General features: G+C 39.5%; 1 long non-coding RNA gene across 1 annotated transcript in view; it reads left to right on the top strand.

Moving 5' to 3' along the window:
- Nucleotides 1-695: 695 nt before the first annotated feature.
- LOC117098100 overlaps nt 696-21565 on the top strand; it is a 39785-nt gene continuing 18915 nt past the window's right edge. The window contains exons 1-2 of the long non-coding RNA XR_004443177.1: nt 696-947; nt 17541-17621. This is a non-coding gene — a long non-coding RNA (uncharacterized LOC117098100). The remainder of the gene's footprint in view (nt 948-17540; nt 17622-21565) is intronic.

Below are 21565 nucleotides of genomic sequence, written 5' to 3'. Positions count from 1 at the left end.
CTGCCAGCACTGGCACTTGAGTAGGACTGGAAGGCGGTGAAGCTCACTCCTGTACACACACAATAATAATAACTGTCATTTATTACTTGCCAAGCATAATTCTAATCATTTTATAGGTATCAAACTGCATCTTCACAACAGCCCTTCCTACAAGGTGGATACTGGTATTGGTTTATATTACAGATGGGGAAACTGAGGAAAAAGGCATTCAGTAGTTTGTCTGTGATCACACAGCTAATAAATAGTGGATTCAGTATTCAAATCTAAGCAATATGATCCTGGAGCCTGTGATCCTAATGCTACGGTATGCTGCTTTCCATGGTCTGCCACTAAAAATAATGTTTCCCCCAAATTTGTAACTACATGCGTAGGAAGTTTGTGTTATGATCTTAAGTGACTCAATCAGAATTTAATACTGTAACTACAGTGTGATCCACATTTTTAAAAAGACATCAAAATATTAATAATAGTTAACTATGGATGGTAGGAGGATTCTGAGTGATTTAAGATTCTTTTTTTATTTTTTATTTTTCTGCATTGCAAATTTTCTCTTTAGGGAGCATATATTACATTTAAATCCTGGGGTAAAAACTCACTTTCAATGTTCCTTGAACTTCTGAAACACAAACATATAGACACACATTTTTTAGTTACGAATTCCAGTTCTTTGAAGAATTTGTATTATTTGGGCAACAATGAGAGATGCCACAAAGCATGTTTCTAACAAGAATAGTTCAAAAGTACTTTAATACACCACAGAAAAAGCGAGGAACAGCAGCAATAAGCTACATTTATCCTTTCAGACAATTACTTCGACAGGAGGAACGGGGCACAGATGACAGAGATGAGGTCAGCACAAACTGTCACATCTGAGCAGCCCTGCCATTTTTCTACATTTTATAGCTTTGGAAGGTCTTCATATACCAAAATTCCCAAGGAGAATCAAAGTAAGTTAGCACCACATTTTTCATTTTCACTCTTCATATGATGTCTTTTGATAAATACATATGCTTAGTTTTCATGTGGTTAAATTTATCAATCATATTCTCTATGGATTGCACTTTTTGTGTCTTGTTTAAGAAAACTTTTCATATTTTAAGTTCATGAAGATATCCACCTATGTTCTCTTCTAAAAAGCTTTATAGTTTGCCCTTTTACATATAGGTGTTTAATACCCTTGGGATTCATTTTTGTGTATAGTGTAACGTGGGGTCCAATTCCATGATTTTCCATATAGATTATGAATGTCTCAGCACCATGCACTGAAACATCCGCCTTTTCTCCACTGATCTGCAATGCCACTTCTTTTGTATGGGCTCTCCTTTCTGTTCCAGTGATCTCTTTGCCTATAGCTATGCCAGTACACCAACAATTTAGTGTTGTCGATTTATAACAAGTCTTGAGATATGGGAGCAGCACTGAAATTTACAACAAAGTGCCAAATGCTGATAACTGACTAGAGAATTCACTTAGAACCTCCAGTATTGAAAAAAAAACCCAAACAAAAACGAAAAGAAAACTGACAGACCTTTGTGCTTCGTTGTTAGATTTTGCTTGCTTTGCATTTATTTATTTGTCGTCTCCATCATCATAAATATGCACACCACATAAATATGCAGCTATTATGAATTCATAGATTTATCATGTACCAGGTCCACTTAGATTAAAATAGGGGGGAAAAAAATGAGAGGTCAAAAGAGAAACAGGATTCATGGGTAAAATAACAGGATGAAATTACTATGAAGGCTTCTATCTGACACTGTCCAAGGCAAGAGTGAGGGCATATCCAGCCTTCCTGGCAGCATTAACATCTCAATGTCCAGAAATATGATGGGCTTGATGAGCCTAATTAAGGCATGTGGAAAAATCAGTTTATCACCCAGATTATGGAGACTGCCAAACCGCTCCCAAGGCTGGAATCGCTGAATTTGGCACTGGAGAAGATAAAATATCGCCTGGATCATCTTGTGGCTGTTATTCATCAGGCAGCACTGTGTGCCCGGATTGTACTTAATGGAGCCTAGGATAGTCTATCCGTTTAAAAAATGGACAGTCTAAGAAATCATTTTCTAAAAAACATGCACACTCACCTCCAAGTTGCATGAAAATAAGACTTGGCTGAAGAGTGAAACAAGCAACATCTTACAGACTCCGCTGTTGGTGTTATCCTTGGGTACATTTGACTCCCATGTGGTAACACCAAGGTCACTCCTCATTTCATCTTCCATGACTATTCACAACATTTTCTCTTATCCAAGTTTCCCCATACCTGCCTAAGAGGCATTGCATAACAGCAGCAGCAGGTAAATTGGATTCCTGGGGACTCACTCGGCAATGACCTAAGAAAAAGGAGGTCATGGATGAGCTCACTGTGTCTTGCTTAACTCTTGCCTTGGAATACATCAATATTTTCTTACTCTTACTCTGGAGTATTTTCTCAAAAGAGTTGGTTTGGCCTTTAAAAAATAGTTTCAAGTTTCATTTTTAAAACCAAATAGGGTAAGTCATTGTACGTCCAAATGTACTCATCACAACTTGTCTTGTTCTTGATAAAACATTCATATATGAGGGAATGTGGTATGGGTGATTCAGTTGTCAGACAGAATAGGAAGCATACTGATTCACTACTCTATAATGAACTGGCCTGGGCCTCTGTCCAGAAAACTTGCGCATACAGGTAATGCTCACAGCCCCAGATTATCCATCACTCTTACTATTTCCCCAGCTAGCCCATCTGGTCTACAGAGAAAAGGATAAGAATATCTAACAAATGTTCAGGCAAAGTGATCATTTGGCTGCTCATTTTCATCATTTCCTTAAACCAACTTAGCAAGTCTCAAGCTTTGGTCAAAGTTTTCATTTTGAGGAAATACAAAAGCTTGTTATAAGGCAATAACAACAATAATAGTTGCTGTATGCCTAGATCCTTCCTTTTGGTAGTTTTCCCATCCCCATGGATGTGTGCTGTTGACTTCCACATCTATAATTCTACTTATGACTTCTCCCTTGAGCTCCAGACATGAACTACAGCTATTTACATGATAACTCTATTTAGATATCAAATAACCTCTCTACTTTAAGAGGTTGAAAATTAAATATTTTCTTTTTCTGGCAAGTGCCTGCCACTCCTTTAGTTCTGTCTCTCAACAAAAACTTCAAGATCAAAAAGTCTAGGAGTCACTCTTGATTCTTTTTCTTCCTTATGCCTCTTATCAGTAAGTTCTGTAGCCTCTTCTTCCAAAACATATTAGAAATCTTCCCATTCCTCTTCTTGGCTTCCATCTTAGCCCAAGTTAACATCATTTCTTGCTCAGATTATTAACAATATGCACTTAATTTGCCATTGACCCACTCTTAAAATCCTTTAATATTCTTTCTATTATATTTTATTTAAAGCAGTCAGAACGATCTCTTTCAAGCATAAATCATATTACTTATGTGTTCCTTTCTTTCCTTCTCTCCTCTTTTTTTCTTATCTTTTCTTTCTTTCTTTCTTTTTTTTTTTTTTTTTAGACAGACTCTCGCTCTGTTACCCAGGCTGGGGTGCTATGGCGCAATCTCGGCTCACTGCAACCTCCATCTGTTGCGTTCAAGCAATTCTCCTGCCTCAACTTCCTGAGTATCTGGGATTACAGGCACGTGCCGCCACGGCCAGCTAATTTTTGTATTTTTAGTAGAGACGGGGTTTCACCACGTTGGTCAGGCTGGTTTCGAACTCCTGACCTTGTGATCTGCCTGCCTCAGCATCCCAAAGTGCTGAGGTTATAGGCATGAGCCACCACACCCAGCCTTTCTTTTCTTTTTTCTTTTTTTTTTTTTAAATTGAGACAGGGTCTTGCTCTGTCATGCAGACTATAATGCAATGGCGGGATCATAGCTCACTGCAGCCTCAAAGTCTGGGCTCGAGCCTCCTCTTTCAGCCTCTCAAGTAGCTGGGACTACAGGCATGTACCACCACACCCAGATAATTTTGTTTTGTTTGTAGATATGGAGTCTCTCTGTGTTGCACAGGCTGATCTGAAACTCCTTGCCTCAAGTGAGCCTCCAAGTGCTGGGATTACAGGCGTGAGCCACTGTGCCCAGTCCCTCCTCTCCTATTAAAACATTCCAGTGGCTTCCAATCACAATTAGAATATAATCCAAAGTTCTTCTTTCTCTAGTTATCTAGATCTCCCATCAACTAACCACCACTTTCCTCTCTATACACATCACATACCCATCTCATACCCTCTCCTTCCCACTCACTATACTCCAACCACGGCGGTTTTCTCTCTGTTCCTTAAATACCCTAAGCTCGCCCTCACTTCCGTGCCTTTGCTCTTGCTGTTCTCTGTGGCTGGGAATGTTCTTCCTCCAGACCACACGATTAGCTTCCTACCATTCAGCTTTTATTGCACGTGGCATCTTCTGAGAAAGACCTTCTGTAAATCCTTGTTCAGGTCAGCATCCGAGGAAGGCAGAAACCTTTCTAAGTATACAGAACAGAGGGAATTTAATATGGGTGATAAGTCATACATGGGATGGATAAGCTTCAAAGTCAAATGAGGCAGGACAACACAGATATTTACAGCAGCAGGAAAACTAAAGGAAAAGTGGTATTACTAGATCCCATGAGCCGGGGTCACCAGGTGAAATCTGGGAGAAGCTTTAGACATATCCAGCAGAAGCAAGACCCACAGGAGAAACACAACCACTACCAAGAATCCAATGAGCACAGGAAGGGTGAGAAAAATACCCTACCTTCTCCCTTCCTTCCATTCTCCAATCTTCCACCAGTGCCTCCACTAGCTAAACCCACTTGGAACCAGCTAATACAGGAGCTTTGGAAAACATCCCACCACATCTACATACCCTGACCATATAGTTTACAACAGGTAATAGAAAAGATAGCTCTGAGGGCAAACAGCCCAGGACCAGTATACCATCTATGTCACCTTTCCATCTCCTCTCTCCAAGTCAACATTAATAATATAATTCTGTTTAGCTATTTTCATAGCACTCATTATTTTCTCAATATATCTTTACTACTTGTCTATTTATCTTCCCAAATTAGAATATAAGCACCATGGTTTTTGTCTGTATCTTCAGCACCTTGAACAGTGCATGCAGGGCACTCAATAAATGTTTATTGAAAATATATTGAATGAGTCATTACTATGTACCAAACATTGTACTAAGCGTTTTACATAAATTATCTCACAGAATCCTTATAACAATCTCATGACTGCTTTAACTATGAGGAATCTGGAAATTAGTGGGGTACTATGAAGCACTATGCCTTGGAAGGGTTCCAGTACCCAACAGGCTGTCAGTGATATAAACTGAAAAGAAGAAATAACCCACCTACATATAGAATCCATCACGGTGACATTTTGCCAATTAAAAATTCAATTCTGCTATTAATGAGCATCTTATCCAACACCTTCACTGAGCAGTGTTGGATAAAGTAGTTGATATTTGCCCATCACTTTCACCTCTTCCAAAGAGGGAGAGAAAGGAAACACACCTGAGTTATTTTTAATTTCTACAAGTTACCAAAACACCTGACCTTCATTACTAATCCTCAGACAACAAAAGGCTTATTCCAAGACTTTCAACAGTACCTTCATTCTAAGCTGGACACTGGACAATGTAAAATACCATGTCTTTTTTTTTTTTTGAGGCGGAGTCTCGCTCTGTCGCCCAGGCTGGAGTGCAGTGGCCGGATCTCAGCTCACTGCAAGCTGTGCCTCCCGGGTTCACGCCATTCTCCTGCCTCAGCCTCCCAAGTAGCTGGGACTACAGGCGCCCACCACCTCGCCCGGCTAGTTTTTTTTTGTATTTTTAGTAGAGACGGGGTTTCACCGTGTTAGCCAGGATAGTCTCGATCTCCTGACCTCGTGATCCGCCCGTCTAGGCCTCCCAAAGTGCTGGGATTACAGGCTTGAGCCACCGTGCCCGGCCAAAATACCATGTCTTATTGTGATCCATTAACAGACATTTTATTTTATTTTTTTGGTGTTGTGTTTATTATTTTTATTTTTTATTTTAGTTTTTGTGGGGACGTAGTAGGTGTATGTATTTATAGGGTACACTGGCTGTTCTGATACAGGCATGCAACACATGATTATCACATCCTGGAAAATGGAGTCCCCCTTCCCTCAAGCATTCATCTTTTGTGTTACAAACAATCCAATTTTACTCTTTTAGTTAGGATCAGGAAAAATAACTAATGAGCACTATGTTTAATATGTGGGTGATGATGAAATAATCTATACAACAAACCCCCAGGACACAAGTTTACCTATGTAACAAACCTGCACTTGTACTCCTGAACTTAAAACAAAAGTTAAAAATAAATAAATAAATAAAAATAAAGAGACCAGGTGCAGTAGCTCACACTTGTAATCCCAGTGCTTTTGGAGGCCAAGGTGGGTAGATCACAAGGTCAAGAGATAGAGACCATCCTGGCCAACATCATGAAACCCTGTCTCAACTAAAAATAGAAAAATTAGCTGGGCCTGGTGGTGCACGCCTGTAGTCCCAGCTGCTCGGGAGACTGAGGCAGGAGAATCACTTGAACCCGCGAGGTGGATGTTGCAGTGAGCCGAGATCGCACCACTGTACTCCAGCCTGGCAACAGAGTGAGTGTCCATCAAAAAAATAAATAAATAAATAAAAAATAAAATAAAATAAAACCACCAGGATTGTTTAAAAAATGAAAGAGAATGTGGCACTTATACACAATAGAGTACTACTCAACAGACATTTTAAATCTAATTCTAGGTGTTAGTTGTCTCTTGGTTAAATATGCTTATCTAAGAAATGGCAGACATCTAAGTTCTATCCACGTGGCTTCATATGGAATGAAACAGGAATTATAAGGCCACATTAAATTTTGGGCCAAGTGTTTTACTCATGGAATCTGGCCATGGAACATTTGTCCTTTGAAACGAAGGAAGGAAGGAAGGAGGGAGGGAGAGAGGGAGGGAGGGAGGGAGGGAAGGAAGAAAGGAAGGAAGGAAGGAAGGAAGGAGGGAGGGAGAGAGGGAGGGAGGGAGGGAAGGAAGAAAGGAAGGAAGGAAGGAAGGAAGGAAGGAAGAAGGAAGGAAGGAAGGAAAGAAGGAAGGAAAGGAAAGAAGGAAGCTAGGGAGGCTCTGCTTGTGGAAACACCAACTGCCTTATCCTAACAGAGCTCCACGTTGGTACCTGCTGTGTGTGAATCATGGCTACCCAGGCTTCCTCAGGGGAGAAGCCAAGCTTCTGTCTTTAGCTTCTGAAGTAGCTTCTCATCTTGTAAGAATGTCAGCTGTTCATTTTGCAACACAAGCAAGCAGGGACAGTTTCAGACCTTGCTCCATTAAACCATGACTTAGAAAAGATAATTACATTTCCAAAAATAAAGATATAGATATACAAATGTATCATCGCAGCGGCTTTTAAACCCAAATCTAGTTTAGGCTGGTTTATTTTAAAGTCACAGAATTTTATCAGGCTTTACATTAAATCAATAAAGAAAGTTTGGACCAAAGTTTGGAGAGCTTTGGATATAGTCAACGAATTCCTCGGAAACCTACGAGGTGCCCTGAAATTGCTCTGAAATTGGCTTGGGATTTCTGCCATGCTCAATGAAGTGATAAGAGTTTCAGCCAAGCTCCCTGACTTATATCCATCACTGATTATACTCCACAGGGTCGTATAGGAAAAAAGTATGATTTTCTCTTGGAATGTGCTATTTCTAGGTCCTGTTATTGGTCTTCCAGGTGAACTCTTATAGGACATGAGATCCTATGTGTTAGTTTTAGCAATTGATCTTCTAGTCTATTTCAACTCTTTAAAGTGGTTTATAGACATATGCATAGTAAAGCCATATAAGGAAAATTAACTGCCAAAAAATCAAGGTGAATATACTGTGGTTTGTAGAAACAGTGCAATACTCTACAGCCATTAAAAATGATGACACAGCCCTCTATATTTTGGTACAGAATATCTTCCAAGTTTCCTCATTCAGTCAGGAGAACAATGTGCAGAACATAATGCTATAATTTGGTTTACAGAAAGAAAGTGAAAAATACATATAGACTACCTTTGAAAGGATATACAAGAAATGCTTAACAGTGACTGTCTCTGGGGAAGAAAATTGGAGACAGATTGCACACCTTTTTAGTTGTCTTCTTAACCACATGCATTTGTTACTAAGAAAATAAATACATAAATATATACAAATTAGTCTCTTCCAGGCTGGGCACGGTGGCTTATGCCTGTAATCCCAGCACTTTGGGAGGTAGAGGTGGGAGGATAGCTTAATCCAAGGAGTTCCAGCCTGGGCAACATGGCAAGACCCCATCTCTAATAAGAAAAAAATTAAGTCTCTTCCAATTCAAGACAAGGTAAATAAAACCCTTGCCATTGACAGTGTTGTTGCCCCACTCAGATCTTTAACAGGCCAGTGTGCCCTCATGTGCTATGAGTACTGGCTGCTGAAGGCTTACAGTTGACCCCTGTGGTTTCCCTTGCCTCAAGGTGGGATTAACTGTGATGCACCACAGTTTCCAGAGTTCACCTTGAGATCAGGTGGAAGCCAGTCTTCAGCTGACCCACCCTTGCTGAGTTCTTTTCCCCTGCGCTTTCACGCCCCTTCTCCTAAGAGCATTCTCAATAAGCCGCTTAAAAAAGAACTCTCATCTTAAGCTCTGGTTCTGGGGAATCTGGTCAAAAACAGTATTATAGAGATAAAGGTAAAGGTTTACAAAATATTAAGACCCTAAAATCAAATATATGCTGTCTCCACATTATAGTCAAAAATAATTGTTTTTTCTTAAGGTAAAAAAGTCTCCCTTCCTTAAAAACCTTTTGGAGAAAACCTAGAAGAAATAGACAAATTTGTGGAAACATAATCTCACAAAATTGAACCAGAAAGAAATTGAAACCCTGAACAGACCAATAGCAAATTCCAAAATTGAATCAGTAATAAAAACCCTACCAATCATAACAAGCCCTGATCTAGACAGATTTACAGACAAATTCTACCAGACATACAGTGAAGAACTAGTTAGAACCAATCCTACTGAAATTATTCCAAAAAATTGAGGAGGAGGGAGGCTTTTCTAACTTATTCTATATGTCAAAATATGGCAGAGACACAATGAAAAAAGAAAACTTCAGGCCAGTATCCCTAATGAACACAGATGCAAATATCCTCAACAAAATACTAACAAACCAAATCCAGCAGTATGTAGAGAAGTCAGTTTACTATCATTAAGTAGGCAGTATTCCTGGGATGCAAGGTTGGTTCAACATATGAAAATCAATAAATGTGATTCACCATGTAAGCAGAGTTATAAACAAAAACCACATAATCATCTCAATAGATGCAGAAAAAGGCTTTTGATAAACTTTAACATCCCTTCATGTTAAAAACCATCAATAAATTAGGCATCGAAGGAACATACTTCAAAATAATAAGAGCCATCTATGGCAAACCCACATCCAACATCGAACTGAATAGGCAAAAGCTGAAAGCAGTCCCCTTGAGAACTGGAGTAAGACAAGGAAGCCCACTGTCACCACTCTTACTCAGCATATTACTGGATGTCCTAGCCAGAGCAATCAGGCAAGAGAAAGAAATAAAGGGCATCCAAATAGGAAAAGAGGAAGTCAAATTATCTGTCTTCACAGATGATAGAATTCTATACCTAGAAACCCCTACAGACTCCACCAAAAACCTCCTAAAACTGACAAATGACTTTAGTAAAGTTTCAGGATATAATATCAATGTACAAAAATCAGTGGCATTTCTAGACACCACCAATAAAGTTCAAGCCGTGAGCCAAATCAAGAATTCAATCCTATTTACAACAGCCGCAGACACAAAAATACCTAGGAATATGTGTAACCAAGGAGGTGAAAGATCTCTACAAGGAGAACTACAAAACACTGCTAAAAGAAATCATAGAAGATACAAACAAATGAAAAAACTTTCTATGCTTATGGACTGGAAGAATGAATATTTTTAAATGGCCATACTGCCCAAAGCATTCTACAGATTTAACATTATTCCTATCAAACTACTCTAAAATTCATGTGGAACCAAAGAAGACCCCCAAATAGCCAAAGCAATCCTAAGCAAAAGGAACAAAGCCAGAGGCATCACATTACCCAATTTCAGACTGTACTACAAGGCTATAATAACCAAAACAGCCATTGTGCCATTGTACTGGTACAAAAACAGACACATAGACCAATGAAACAGGACAGAGAACCCACACATAAAACTCTACATCTACAACCATGTAATCTTCAACAAAGTCAATGATAACAAGCAATGGGAAAATGACTTTCTATTCAATAAATGGTGCTGGGATAACTGGCTAACCATATGCAGGAGATTGAAACTGGACCCCTTTCTTTCACCATACACAAATATCAACTCAAGATGGATTAAAGACTTAAACGGAAAACCTAAAACTATAAAAGCCCTAGAAGAAAACCTAGGAAATACCATTCTGGACATAGGGTTTGGCAAAAATTTCATGACAAAGGCTCCAAAAGCAATTGAAACAAAAACAATTGACAAATAGGACCTAACTGAACTAAAGAGCTTCTTCACAGCAAAAGAAACTATCAACAGAGTAAACAGACAACTTACAGAATGAGGGAAAGTATTTGCAAACTATGCATCCAACAAAGGTCTAATATGCAGAATCTACAGGAAACAAAACATTAACAAGTGCTGTGGACCCTGGTGGACTGAACAAAGGAGGTTTTTCCACAGGAATAAAGACAAAGACAAAAGACTATGTTTGGAAGAAGGGGTCAGGGAGCTCCTTGCTTCTAGTGAACAAGGGCCCTGAGCTTCTAGAGCCCTTCATATTTATTGAGTAAAAGAGACAGGGAGAAAGGGGGTGGTTGTCGGTCAGCTGCTTGATTTAGTACAGACCTGCAAGGCTGCTTTCTTAGAACAGTAGGCTCCAGATGTTCCAGTAGATAACCTCAAGGTAGATAACCTCAAAGTTATCTACTGGAACAGGGAGTGATTGCCCTCAGCATACCTTCTGGTGGCAGGTGAAGATGTGATTTTGCCCACATCCTGCATTCATGATCAACAATTTTCTGTTGGATCATATAGCCTCCAGTGGAATGCTGAGTTGGTCACGACCCTCAGCCTTTCGGCGTGCAACAGACAAGCAAAAAACAAACAACCCCATTAAAATATGAGCAAAGGACATGAACAGACACTTCTCAGAAAACATTTATTATACACCCACTAAGTTCCCAGCACTGTGCTATACTCTGGGGAGAAAAAACAATGGTGATTAGAAATATATTAAATTCCTGCTCACGTGGATTTTATCTTCTAAAGACAGAAGCAGAAGAGCCAACAAAGCACAGGACTAAATATAAGTGCAGTGAAACAGAGACACATTCAAACATGAAAGCCTATAATAATTTAACTTAGACCAGGGCGTTAGGAAATTCCTTCCCTGAAGAAGGCCTGATTGACTCCAGATCTGAAGGTTGAGTAGGCTTTTCCTATGCAAAAGGGAGGGAAGGGGGTTCCAAACAGAAGGTACAACATGTGAGACTGCCCCATGAAGAAGGCTGGTATAGTGGGAGGCATTCTTTTGACATTTGAGTGGCATTTGAACCACTCTGGCTGAAATGGGGGTGGAGTTTGGTGGAAGAGGCTGGTGTAAGCAAGAGTCAAACAATGCAGCACGTTTCCTAAGACCAACAGGAAGCTCCTGAAGGGTTTTTCAGCAAGTGGATAACACAATCAGACTTCCATTTGAAAAGATCACTTGGTGTCTCAGGGATAGTTGGTTGTATGGGACCCCCAGAGAATAAGGGAAGGCTAATGGGCAGGAAGTTGAGGATAGGTGTTGTAATAATCCAGATGAGACATGATAGCTGTTTTGCCTATAGTGACAATAAGATGGAAGGAAGGGGGTATATTTGATGTTGTTGATTACCACAGAGCCAAAGCAAGTGTCCTCAAAGGCAAAGGGGCATGTGCCAAGCACATAGCTCTCCAGTAAACTCGTTTCAACAGAGTCTAAAGTTTAGATAATCTGAAAACTAGATTGGTGATACTTCACAAATGTCTCTCATAATTGAGCTTTTGAGAGGGCCTAGAATTTAGACTGAAATTATTAACAGGAACTGGGATATTATGTCCACAGACCCAATGGCTACATATATAGTTTCCTCTGGAGCTAGAGGTATAGTTAGAAATTAACATCCTCCTGTAAAAGTCAAAGATCCTGCTCTATATAATTGCATATATTTATATAGGTATAAATTTATGGGCATATATGTTTAAGCTAATAATAAGCAACCCTATACAGTTATTCATAAATGTGAGGACAGAGCTTCCCAGTTAATTGAGGGTTTTATTGTGTGTGTCTTTGTAAAGTGCTCAGGTTAAAAACAACATTTTCAGGTGCTGTGACAGGGTGTCATCTATGCCAGGTAGAATCATTGGCATTCACTATCAAAGAGACTTTGCCAAATAAATCTACCTCTTGAACAGCACTATCCAGACAAGAATTATTCTTGTTCAGGTATGACTCAGTTTATATGGGTGAGAAGTTTTATAGCTAACTAGCTTTTTTTTTATAAGGTACATTTTATGTGGAATACTAGCATGATAAATTGGTAAGACCATAGATTTAAAAGGGCAAGTTTGTGGATTGAATTCCTGTGTGGGCCAACTAGCTCCAAATCTGAATCATAGGATTTACAGCTTGAAGGAATTTCAGAGGTAATCTCGTGCAGACACAAAATTTTAGAAACCAGAAACATGAGACACAAGGGGGTGACTTCTCCAAGGTCACCAAGCGGTCTAGTGACAGAGTTGTTTTCAAAATATACTAAACACCAGGTCACTTGACTCTGAAGAACATTATACGTCTATATTCTTGCATAAATACAAGTCGCTTCTTTTGTTCTGTTGAGCCAACTGACAGATGTTTTATGTTTATGGTTTGCAGGTATGGAAAATCAGACTAAGTTAGGAAAAAGTAGAGAGTTTTTACTGGAAATACACTAGGTGGGTCACAGATACAAAGGAAGGTAGGAGCAATCAACCCCAGGCAAGTACTGCAAACAGGGCATCATAAGAGATCTCAGTAGTAGAGGCCCCAGAATTGGGTCTCTAGAAATTACCATTGGCCTTTCCATTTTTAAGTCTCAGACTAAAAATAAAATTTCCATGAGAGAGTGTTGCTTCTATTATAAAATGGTCTAGTTTGTATCTGACCAATAGTCCCAACAAGAATGATTGCTAAACCTAGATATTTTAAAATATATATTTGAAGCCATCAAAGAGCTACCAAAGTAGGCAGGATATGAGAAAAGCCCAATGTTTTGTACCAATTTTCCATTTGAGGCATTTGCCAATTCTAAAGCAACAGAAAGGTGAGAAGTTGAGCAGAAAGTGGTGACTAAAGGGTTGAAAGATGATCCACTCTTTCAGATGTTCCAGGGTGTTGGATAAAAGTATTAATCATGGCTAACAAGCAGCAAAACTTGAGGGGGCCAAGCTCACCACAAAGATTGGAGTAAGCTTTACAGTTGGCTTCTGCATTTCTTCTTGAAGCATTTTTAAAAATTTTGCCCAGTGACTTAGAGGCTAAAAAGCCAAGCAGAAAGCAAAAACTAAAATCCTGAGAAGCGAAACAAAATTTATAGTCATCTCACAATGGTGGGGAGACAAAAATTGAAGTTTGTAACCAGCCAAAAGTAAGAGGCTCTGGTAAACACCCCCAGGGTTTTGATTGAGTTTCTGAAGGACTCCACTCTGGAATCAAGGGCAAAATGGATATGCACCATCCCTTACAGAAACAAATCTAGCTTCCAATCAGATCAGTGTCATACTGGATAAAATTAATCTGTCTCTAGTTTAACTAACTTCCAAAAATCAAAAGTATGCCCAGTTAAAAGATTAACTTAGGCACATTAAAATTTTTTAAGACTTTGTTTGAGCAGAAGGTTATTCATGAATTGGATAGTGCCAGACTACATGTGATTCAGGGCTCCATTGCAGGAGCACGAAAGGAAGGCTTATAGGGTGACTGCAAAGTCAAGACAAATAGAAAATATTGCCAAAAAGAAAATATTGATTGGTTAAATTGGAGGAATAGCCTTATTTACATCATTTCAGAGGAAAGTCCCTAGTTTAAGGTTAGTTGGTGATTTCTGATTGATTAGGCTTAAGATTTTTTTTACCCTTTAGACTGAGTTGAGTTTCAGTTTGCTTATGTAGGAACCCAGGGTGCTAGAGCACCTTAGCCTAATAATCTCCCTAGTAATTTTAACAATCTTTCCTAAAGAAAGATATCATCCAGAGTTTCTACAGTGTTTTACACATTTGTCTGGCATTTAATGAAGTTATCAGACACATCAAGAGATGGAACAAGAAGAGAAAAAATCAGTATACTTGCTTATCAAATAGAGATTTTAAAATAACTTTAATATATCCAAGAAAACAGATGAAAATGTGGAGAATTTAATCAAAGAACTGTCACCTACATCAAAGAATCAAATGTAAATTCTAAAACTCAAATAAAATACAAAAACCAAAATTAAGAATTAAATAAATATTTAAGATATCAGAGTAGGCATAGAGGACAGAAAATTAGTGTATCTGAAGATATGTCAGTAGAACATATCATTAATGCAACACAGAGATAAATGAAATGATGAGACATGCATACAAATGCATAAAAGGTATAGGAGACTACTTGAAAAACTCTAACATTCATGTAATGAGATATCTAGTAGGAGAGGAGAAATAGACTGGTGCAGAATAGAAGAAGCAATTTTTTAAGAAAAATTTTCCAGGCTGGGCGCGGTGGCTCAAGCCTGTAATCCCAGCACTTTGGGAGGCCGAGACGGGCGGATCACGAGGTCAGGAGATCGAGACCATCCTGGCTAACACGGTGAAACCCCATCTCTACTAAAAATACAAAAAAAAACTAGCCGGGCGAGGTGGCGGGCGCCTGTAGTCCCAGCTACTTGGGAGGCTGAGGCAGGAGAATGGCGTAAACCCGGGAGGCAGAGCTTGCAGTGAGCTGAGATCTGGCCACTGCACTCCAGTCCGGGCGACAGAGTGAGACTCCGTCTCAAAAAAAAAAAAAAAGAAGAAAAAAAAAGAAAAATTTTCCAAACTGACAAACTAGCAAACCACAGAGGCAAGAAACTCTATGAACCTCAAATAGAAATAATGCAGAAACTGAACAAACAAACTTCCTAGACACATCATGGTAGAGCTTCTAAAATCTAATGGCAATGAGAAGGTTTTAAAAGCAGTCACAGGAAAAATTAGGTTTACCTTCAAAAAAGCAACGATAAGAATTATTGATGACTTCTCAACAGTAACAATGAAAGACAGAAGACAATGGAATAACATCTTGGAAGTGCTAAAACAAATTCCCATTGACAAAATACTTTTAGACTTTCTTTGACCAAATTTCCACCCCTATGGAGGGTTGGGCACTATAGAATGAAAGTTTTCCAAAGAAAACAGGGGCTAGGAACAGTATAAAAAGTAGGAAAGAAATATATAGGGCAAACAGAAACAGGCATTATCTATGTACTGATTTAATCCTCACAATTTTCTATGGAAGGCAGAGAGGTAGTTTACCAAAGGGCATTCAGTGAGCTGTCAAGTTTGCCAAAGGGCATTCAGTGAGCTGTCAAGATGGGACTCATATCCAGGAATAACTTCCAGCTCATTCCCTTAACTTTTATTTCCCATAGAATGCCTTTAAGAAAGAAGAAAGCTAGCAGTCAGATCAGCTGAGTCAAACCTGGCAGTTCCAGGAAGGCAGATTTTGCAGCCTGATCACCCACCTACCCAAAGAGGAATCTTTTTAGCACTCCAGGGAAAAAAAGCAATCTTTCTTAGAGATTAAAATATCAAAAGAACTGGCAGAGCTACACTTATGTAAAATGCCTAGCTCATCTATTTACCAGCTAATGTACAAAATTGTGATTCCAATCAAGAACCTAACTCAAAAGAAGGGACTCGTGACTGTCCTGTTTGTAAATAAAACAAAGACAACACACATTAGATGAGTAACCTAAGTAAATTAAATTCACTCCCATGAAAGAACAGTGATAACAAATACTGTGACTACAATATACCCATTTGTCCTATTTGGTTGATACTGTGTCCCAACATCTAAAGGGATGGATGGAGCTGTGTAGCTGAAGAAGTTGCTTAAAATCTTGCTATTTTGGTGAATTACATCTATGGTGAGGTGAAATAAACACCAAGCTAAGGACTTCTCTTGAAACTTTGCCAAATATTCACTCTTCTTCTATAATGATTAAGAAGTCGCAGAGGGGTTATTTTTTCAACCTTCAAAATCAGATTAAATGAACATACATTAAAAGAGGACAGCACTTCAGAAAAATTACACAGGCCCTTCAGAATAAATTTCAAACCTACTTGTCTGGCAGAAGTGACTCATTTAGTTTTGAGTGGTGTTTTCTTATTTTGAGCATCCATTTCATCATCCAAAAACACCCTGTCAGATCAGTCTTAGACACTGCCTATTAAAATGTTAAACTTCACCTGATAAAATGTAATTATAGCATTCCTGACATTTTTACATAGCACACACATGCTTCAAGCCAATTTTGCTGGAGTTAAGATTATTCCTTTAGATGTGTGAATGCATGATGAAACTGTAAGGAAATATCAATATGTCAAACTCTAATATAGTTGAGAAACTAGATCCAAAATAAATATGAAAACTAAACCAGAACATGCATAAAAAGAATAAAAATGGTGACAAAGGCCATCAAAATACTTGGAGAGCTCACCAATTTATGTAATTAAATAAAGACAAAGATGGCATTCAATAGACAGTTATTTAAATGTTTAAGAGTCAATATTTCAGTGTATTGGGGCAGTGGTTCATCACCCAGGGAGCTTTTTAAAAGCTTCATATTTATACACCATTTTCCCTCGCTCTGTGAAAAGTCAGCTGTCATGTTATAGGGACACTTGAACTGCCCTGGAGGCCCCAACAGCAAGGAAGTGAAGCCTTCTGCCAATACACTCCATTGGATTTTACTAATATCCATACTCCATTTCATACTATTTGAGTTAGGATTTCTAGAGATAGGACCCAGGTACCAGTATTTTTAATAGCTTCCCCATCCCCAGTTATTCTAATATCAACATTGATCATGTGTGGCCATAGTCAACAATTGCTGTAATCATCGTCACATAATTAAGACCTGAGAGTAGTGAGATTGTTAGGTCAACCTGCTTATACATTATCCTTAAGTCTGCATTTCATCCTATTTGTAGTCTAAGTAACAAAGTCCTTTGGATAAATTGAGGGGCAGTGATATAAAAAGATGTCCACAAGTTCTTTGCTATTTCTCCATTAAAAAAAGTGGGGCCTAACTCTACCTCTTCAGCGTGGGCTGGACTTAGGGACAGAATGTGGCAGAAGTCACAGGATGTGACTTCTAAGATTAGGTCATAGAAAGCATTGTACAGAAAGTATTCCTCCTTGCTCTTTCCTGAATCTCTCACTCAGCCACCATGTTGCAGCCGCCTCTCAACTGACCTTTGGAGAGGCCCACACAGCAAGGAATTGATGCCTCCTGCCAACAGCCATGTGAGTGAGCCATCCTGAAAGTGGATCCCTCAATCCCAGTCAGACTCTCAGATGACCACATCCTCAGCCAACATCTTGATTTCAATCTCATCAAAGACCCTGAAACAGAACCACCCAGCTAAGATGCTGCTGAATTCCTGACCCAAAGAAGCTGAAGTAATAAAGGTTCAATATTTTAAGCTAAGTTTGGGGATATTTTGTTACATAAAAATAGACAACAAATACAGGCAGTCAGTGTTCAAAAACAGACACCAAAAAATTAGGATTGTCCACCAGTCTGTAAAGAGGCCTAACATTATGCCTAACGTGTGACAGGCATTCAATAACTGTTGTGAATAAATAAATGATTGATTGATAAATGATTATCTTCCACTTTTGAACAATGGAAGTTTCCATTCTCTAGCACTCCACAAAGTAGTAGAAGTTTATGTCTATCTTGCAATAATCACCAAGAATTTTGTCTGTATAAAGCCTAAAATTTGAAGGAATTAAGCCTCTAATCAACAGAAATGTGTCTGTATTACTAGAAACAACATATATCATGTTCTGTTTTGGCTCACTAGAAAATACCTTCTTGCTATTTTTGTCTGTTTGGGAAATCTTCACTGCTCTGAATATTGTTTTCTTAGCTTTTTATTCTGTAAATTGATATGACTTTGCTTGCCTCTAAAAATTCTGAATCCAGCATCAAACAATCCAATTGCCTTAAATAACTAATTAATTATCACATTCTGTTGCTAATGCAACATTCCTCACTTCACCCATTGTAATCAGCTTCTGTCTTCCCATTAAGTCTTTGGGGGATATAATTATTCTCATTCACTGTTCCAAGCACCTTCTTACTTACCCATTTCTTAGATTGAGCTGATTGTTTTCTTCTTTCTCATTTGGGAAGCAGGTGAGCTCTCCACAGCTGTGGGTCCCGAGTTTTATAAGAATCACCTGGTGAACTTGAGAAAACTGTAGCTACCCGGGGTGTTGCTTCCAGAGACCCTACTATTGTGGAACTAGGGAACATTCCCCAAATCATATTTTGTAACAGACTCTAAGTTGTTGAAGAAACCATTGCATCTAAAAATCCCTGTGCTTTTGTTGAAAAATAAAACATGATGCTCCCCATTAAAATATTCTTGTGCTTTTGTAATTTTAAAAGGGATACACATATGGTCCGAAGAATGTAAACAAACAAACAAACGTTTTCCAAGTTATACCTTAAACAATGCAAAGGCCATTGACAACCGGCATGGGTGAGAAGTGGTTCCTCTTTTCTTCTCAGCTTGTTGCCAGTGTCTCAACAGGGATGAGTCCTCTAGGATTGGTGCAAGGGCCTTCTTCACGGTTACTATAGAACTAAACTCTTCACTTTTGACTCTTTTTTTTTTTTTTTTTTTCCAAGATGGAGTCTTACTCTGTGGCCCAGGCTGGAGTGCAATGGTGGGATCTTGGTTCGCTGCAACCTCTGTCTCCCAGGTTCAAGAGATTCTCCTGCCTCAGCCTCCTGAGTAGCTGGGATTACAGGTGCTCACCACCACGCCCAGCTAGTTTTTGTATTTTTAGTAGAGACAGGGTTTCATCATGTTGGCCGGACTTGTCTCGATCTCCTGACCTCAAGTGATCTGCTGGCCTTGGCATCCCAAAATACAGGGCTTACAGGCATGAGCCACCATGCCTGGACTGACTTTTTTGTTCAAAACCATTTGCCTCTCCCTCTACCACCTTCATGATCCTGCCACTAGCCAAAATGTTTTTGGCTAATGTTAACGTGGTTTGCGTGGGTAGAGTGTTTCTTCTCCTTACCCCTTCTCCTCGACCTGGATATTCCAAAGACAGTTGAACAAATGGGGCCAGGGCACATTTGGTAATGTAATCAAAGTGGGGGCAAAATGATAGATATTCTTGTAACATAATAATGCCAAGCACATGAGCCAAGAGGAGCTATTAACATAATGATGCACATGAGCCAAGAGGAGAAGCATCATGGCAGGATAAACGGTTTAATTGTTCAGGGGGGTAGATGCTCTACCCACATGGTCCGAAATCACCATCTTCTTTCAACCCAGCGACACCTTCCCTGGCCTTGTTTTCAGCACAACCAGATGTGGCTGAGCAACCAACAGCTCATGTTTAAACACTGAACAGAAGAGGCAGGATCATGAAGGAGGTATACAGGGAGAGGCAATGATTTTGAACAAAAAAGAGTCAGGCTGGAAATGGTGGCTCATGCCTGTAATCTCTGTATTTTGGGAGGCCAAGGCGGGCAGATCACTTGAGGTCAGGAGTTCGAGATCAGCTTGGCCAACATGATGAAATCCTGTCTCTACTAAAAATACAAAAACTAGCTGAGCATGGTGGTGCACACCTGTAATCCCAGCTACTCGGGAGGCTGAGGCAGGAGAATCTCTTGAACCCGGGAGGCAGTGGTTGCAGTGAACCAAGATTGCATCACTGCACTCAAGCCTGGGCAACAAGAGTGAGACTCCATGTAGGAAAAAAAAAGAGTCAAAAGTGAAGAGTTTAGTTGTATAGTAACCGTAAAGAAGGCCCTTGCACCAGTCTTAGAGGACTCGTTTCTTTTGAAACTCGTTTCTCAGCAACAAGCTGAGAAGAAAAGAGGAACCACTTCTCACCCATGCCAGTTGTCAATGGCCTTTGCATTGTTTAAGATACAACTTGGAAAAGGTATGGTTTTTGTTTTTGTTTTGTTTTTTACATTCTTTGGACCATATGTGTGTCACTTTTGCTACTATTGAGGTTGTTTAACAATAAACCGAGGCATCACTCCCTTCCACTCTTAAGAGTTTAGTTATGAGGTTTTACTAACACCCTACAGTAGTAGCAGTGATAAATTATCTACCATTATTAAAAGCAAGTAACACTTTCCACGAACTCAAACATGAAGAAGGATTGCAGATATTCGTAACTTACTATTTTCAAGCTGGAAGCTGTTTCCAGGGGCAACCATTTGTTCCTAAACAGGCAGAGAAACATTAGACCAGCTACAAATCCCAAAGATCCATCAGCCCACGCACACAGGTTTCCAGCCTGATCACACCTGGAGAAGTTACACCCATGGAAAAAGAAATTAAGCCAATGGCATGTTCTTCTAAATCCACATTTGTCCTGGGCAAGTAAGAAACAGACTGTTTTCAAAGAGGCTATGGGCATTTTAGGCAGGGTAACATAGCTTTCCCTCGTTGCATCGGCAGGTAGGGTGCCCTCTCACAGCCCACGTGTGTTTTATTTTCCACCTACTGCTGGCAGGAAATTGACTACTCTAATGTGACTGGCACATGGACATGTAGCCTCCCCTCCAGGAGGTAGATCGAGTTGACTTTTAAGAAATATGCTTGCTGTCTCTGACTGCGTTTGTTTGTTGGCAGACTCACAGAATGCCAAGGCTCCCAGGGAGTTGCAGTCTGGATGGCTGGCCAGCAGGTTCTGCCGAGAGGCCTGCCTGCCTGAGCCAAGAGGAGCACATTTCCTCCTGCAAGGGGCTGCTTTCTTACCTTCTCACCTTCTCTGCCCTCCTTCCGGAATCAGCCATGGGGCTGCCTCATTTGAGAGTTCAGAGTTTTGCTGGGTTTTTTACCTCTCATGTGGAGTTGAGGGTTTGGGAGATTGAAGATTTTCCTTTTCTTCGAAAGTCAACAGTAAATGATATCCTTGGTTCCAGAGATTTCCAAACTTCTTTTTGAGTAGGAGGACTATAATAGAACTTTCTAAGATGATGGAAATGTTCCACATTTTGATTGGGGTGATATTTATATGGGAATATACTTTGGTCACAGTCCATTGAATATAAATTTAATATGTATATATTTGACTATATGTAAATTATACTTTGATAAAACTGTCTTTTAAAAACGTGGAACTTAAGCCCAATAAATAAGATAGAGCTTTTAAAAATAAATCATTTGGGTTCCAATTCTGGGCAAGGTAGAGAA

The sequence above is a fragment of the Trachypithecus francoisi genome, unplaced genomic scaffold, assembly GCF_009764315.1.
Source record: "Trachypithecus francoisi isolate TF-2019V2 unplaced genomic scaffold, Tfra_2.0 Lachesis_group15, whole genome shotgun sequence".
Classification (NCBI taxonomy): Eukaryota; Metazoa; Chordata; class Mammalia; order Primates; family Cercopithecidae; genus Trachypithecus; species Trachypithecus francoisi.
The sequence above is the reverse complement of the archived record's forward strand: the minus strand, read 5'-3'. Positions and strand labels throughout refer to the sequence as shown.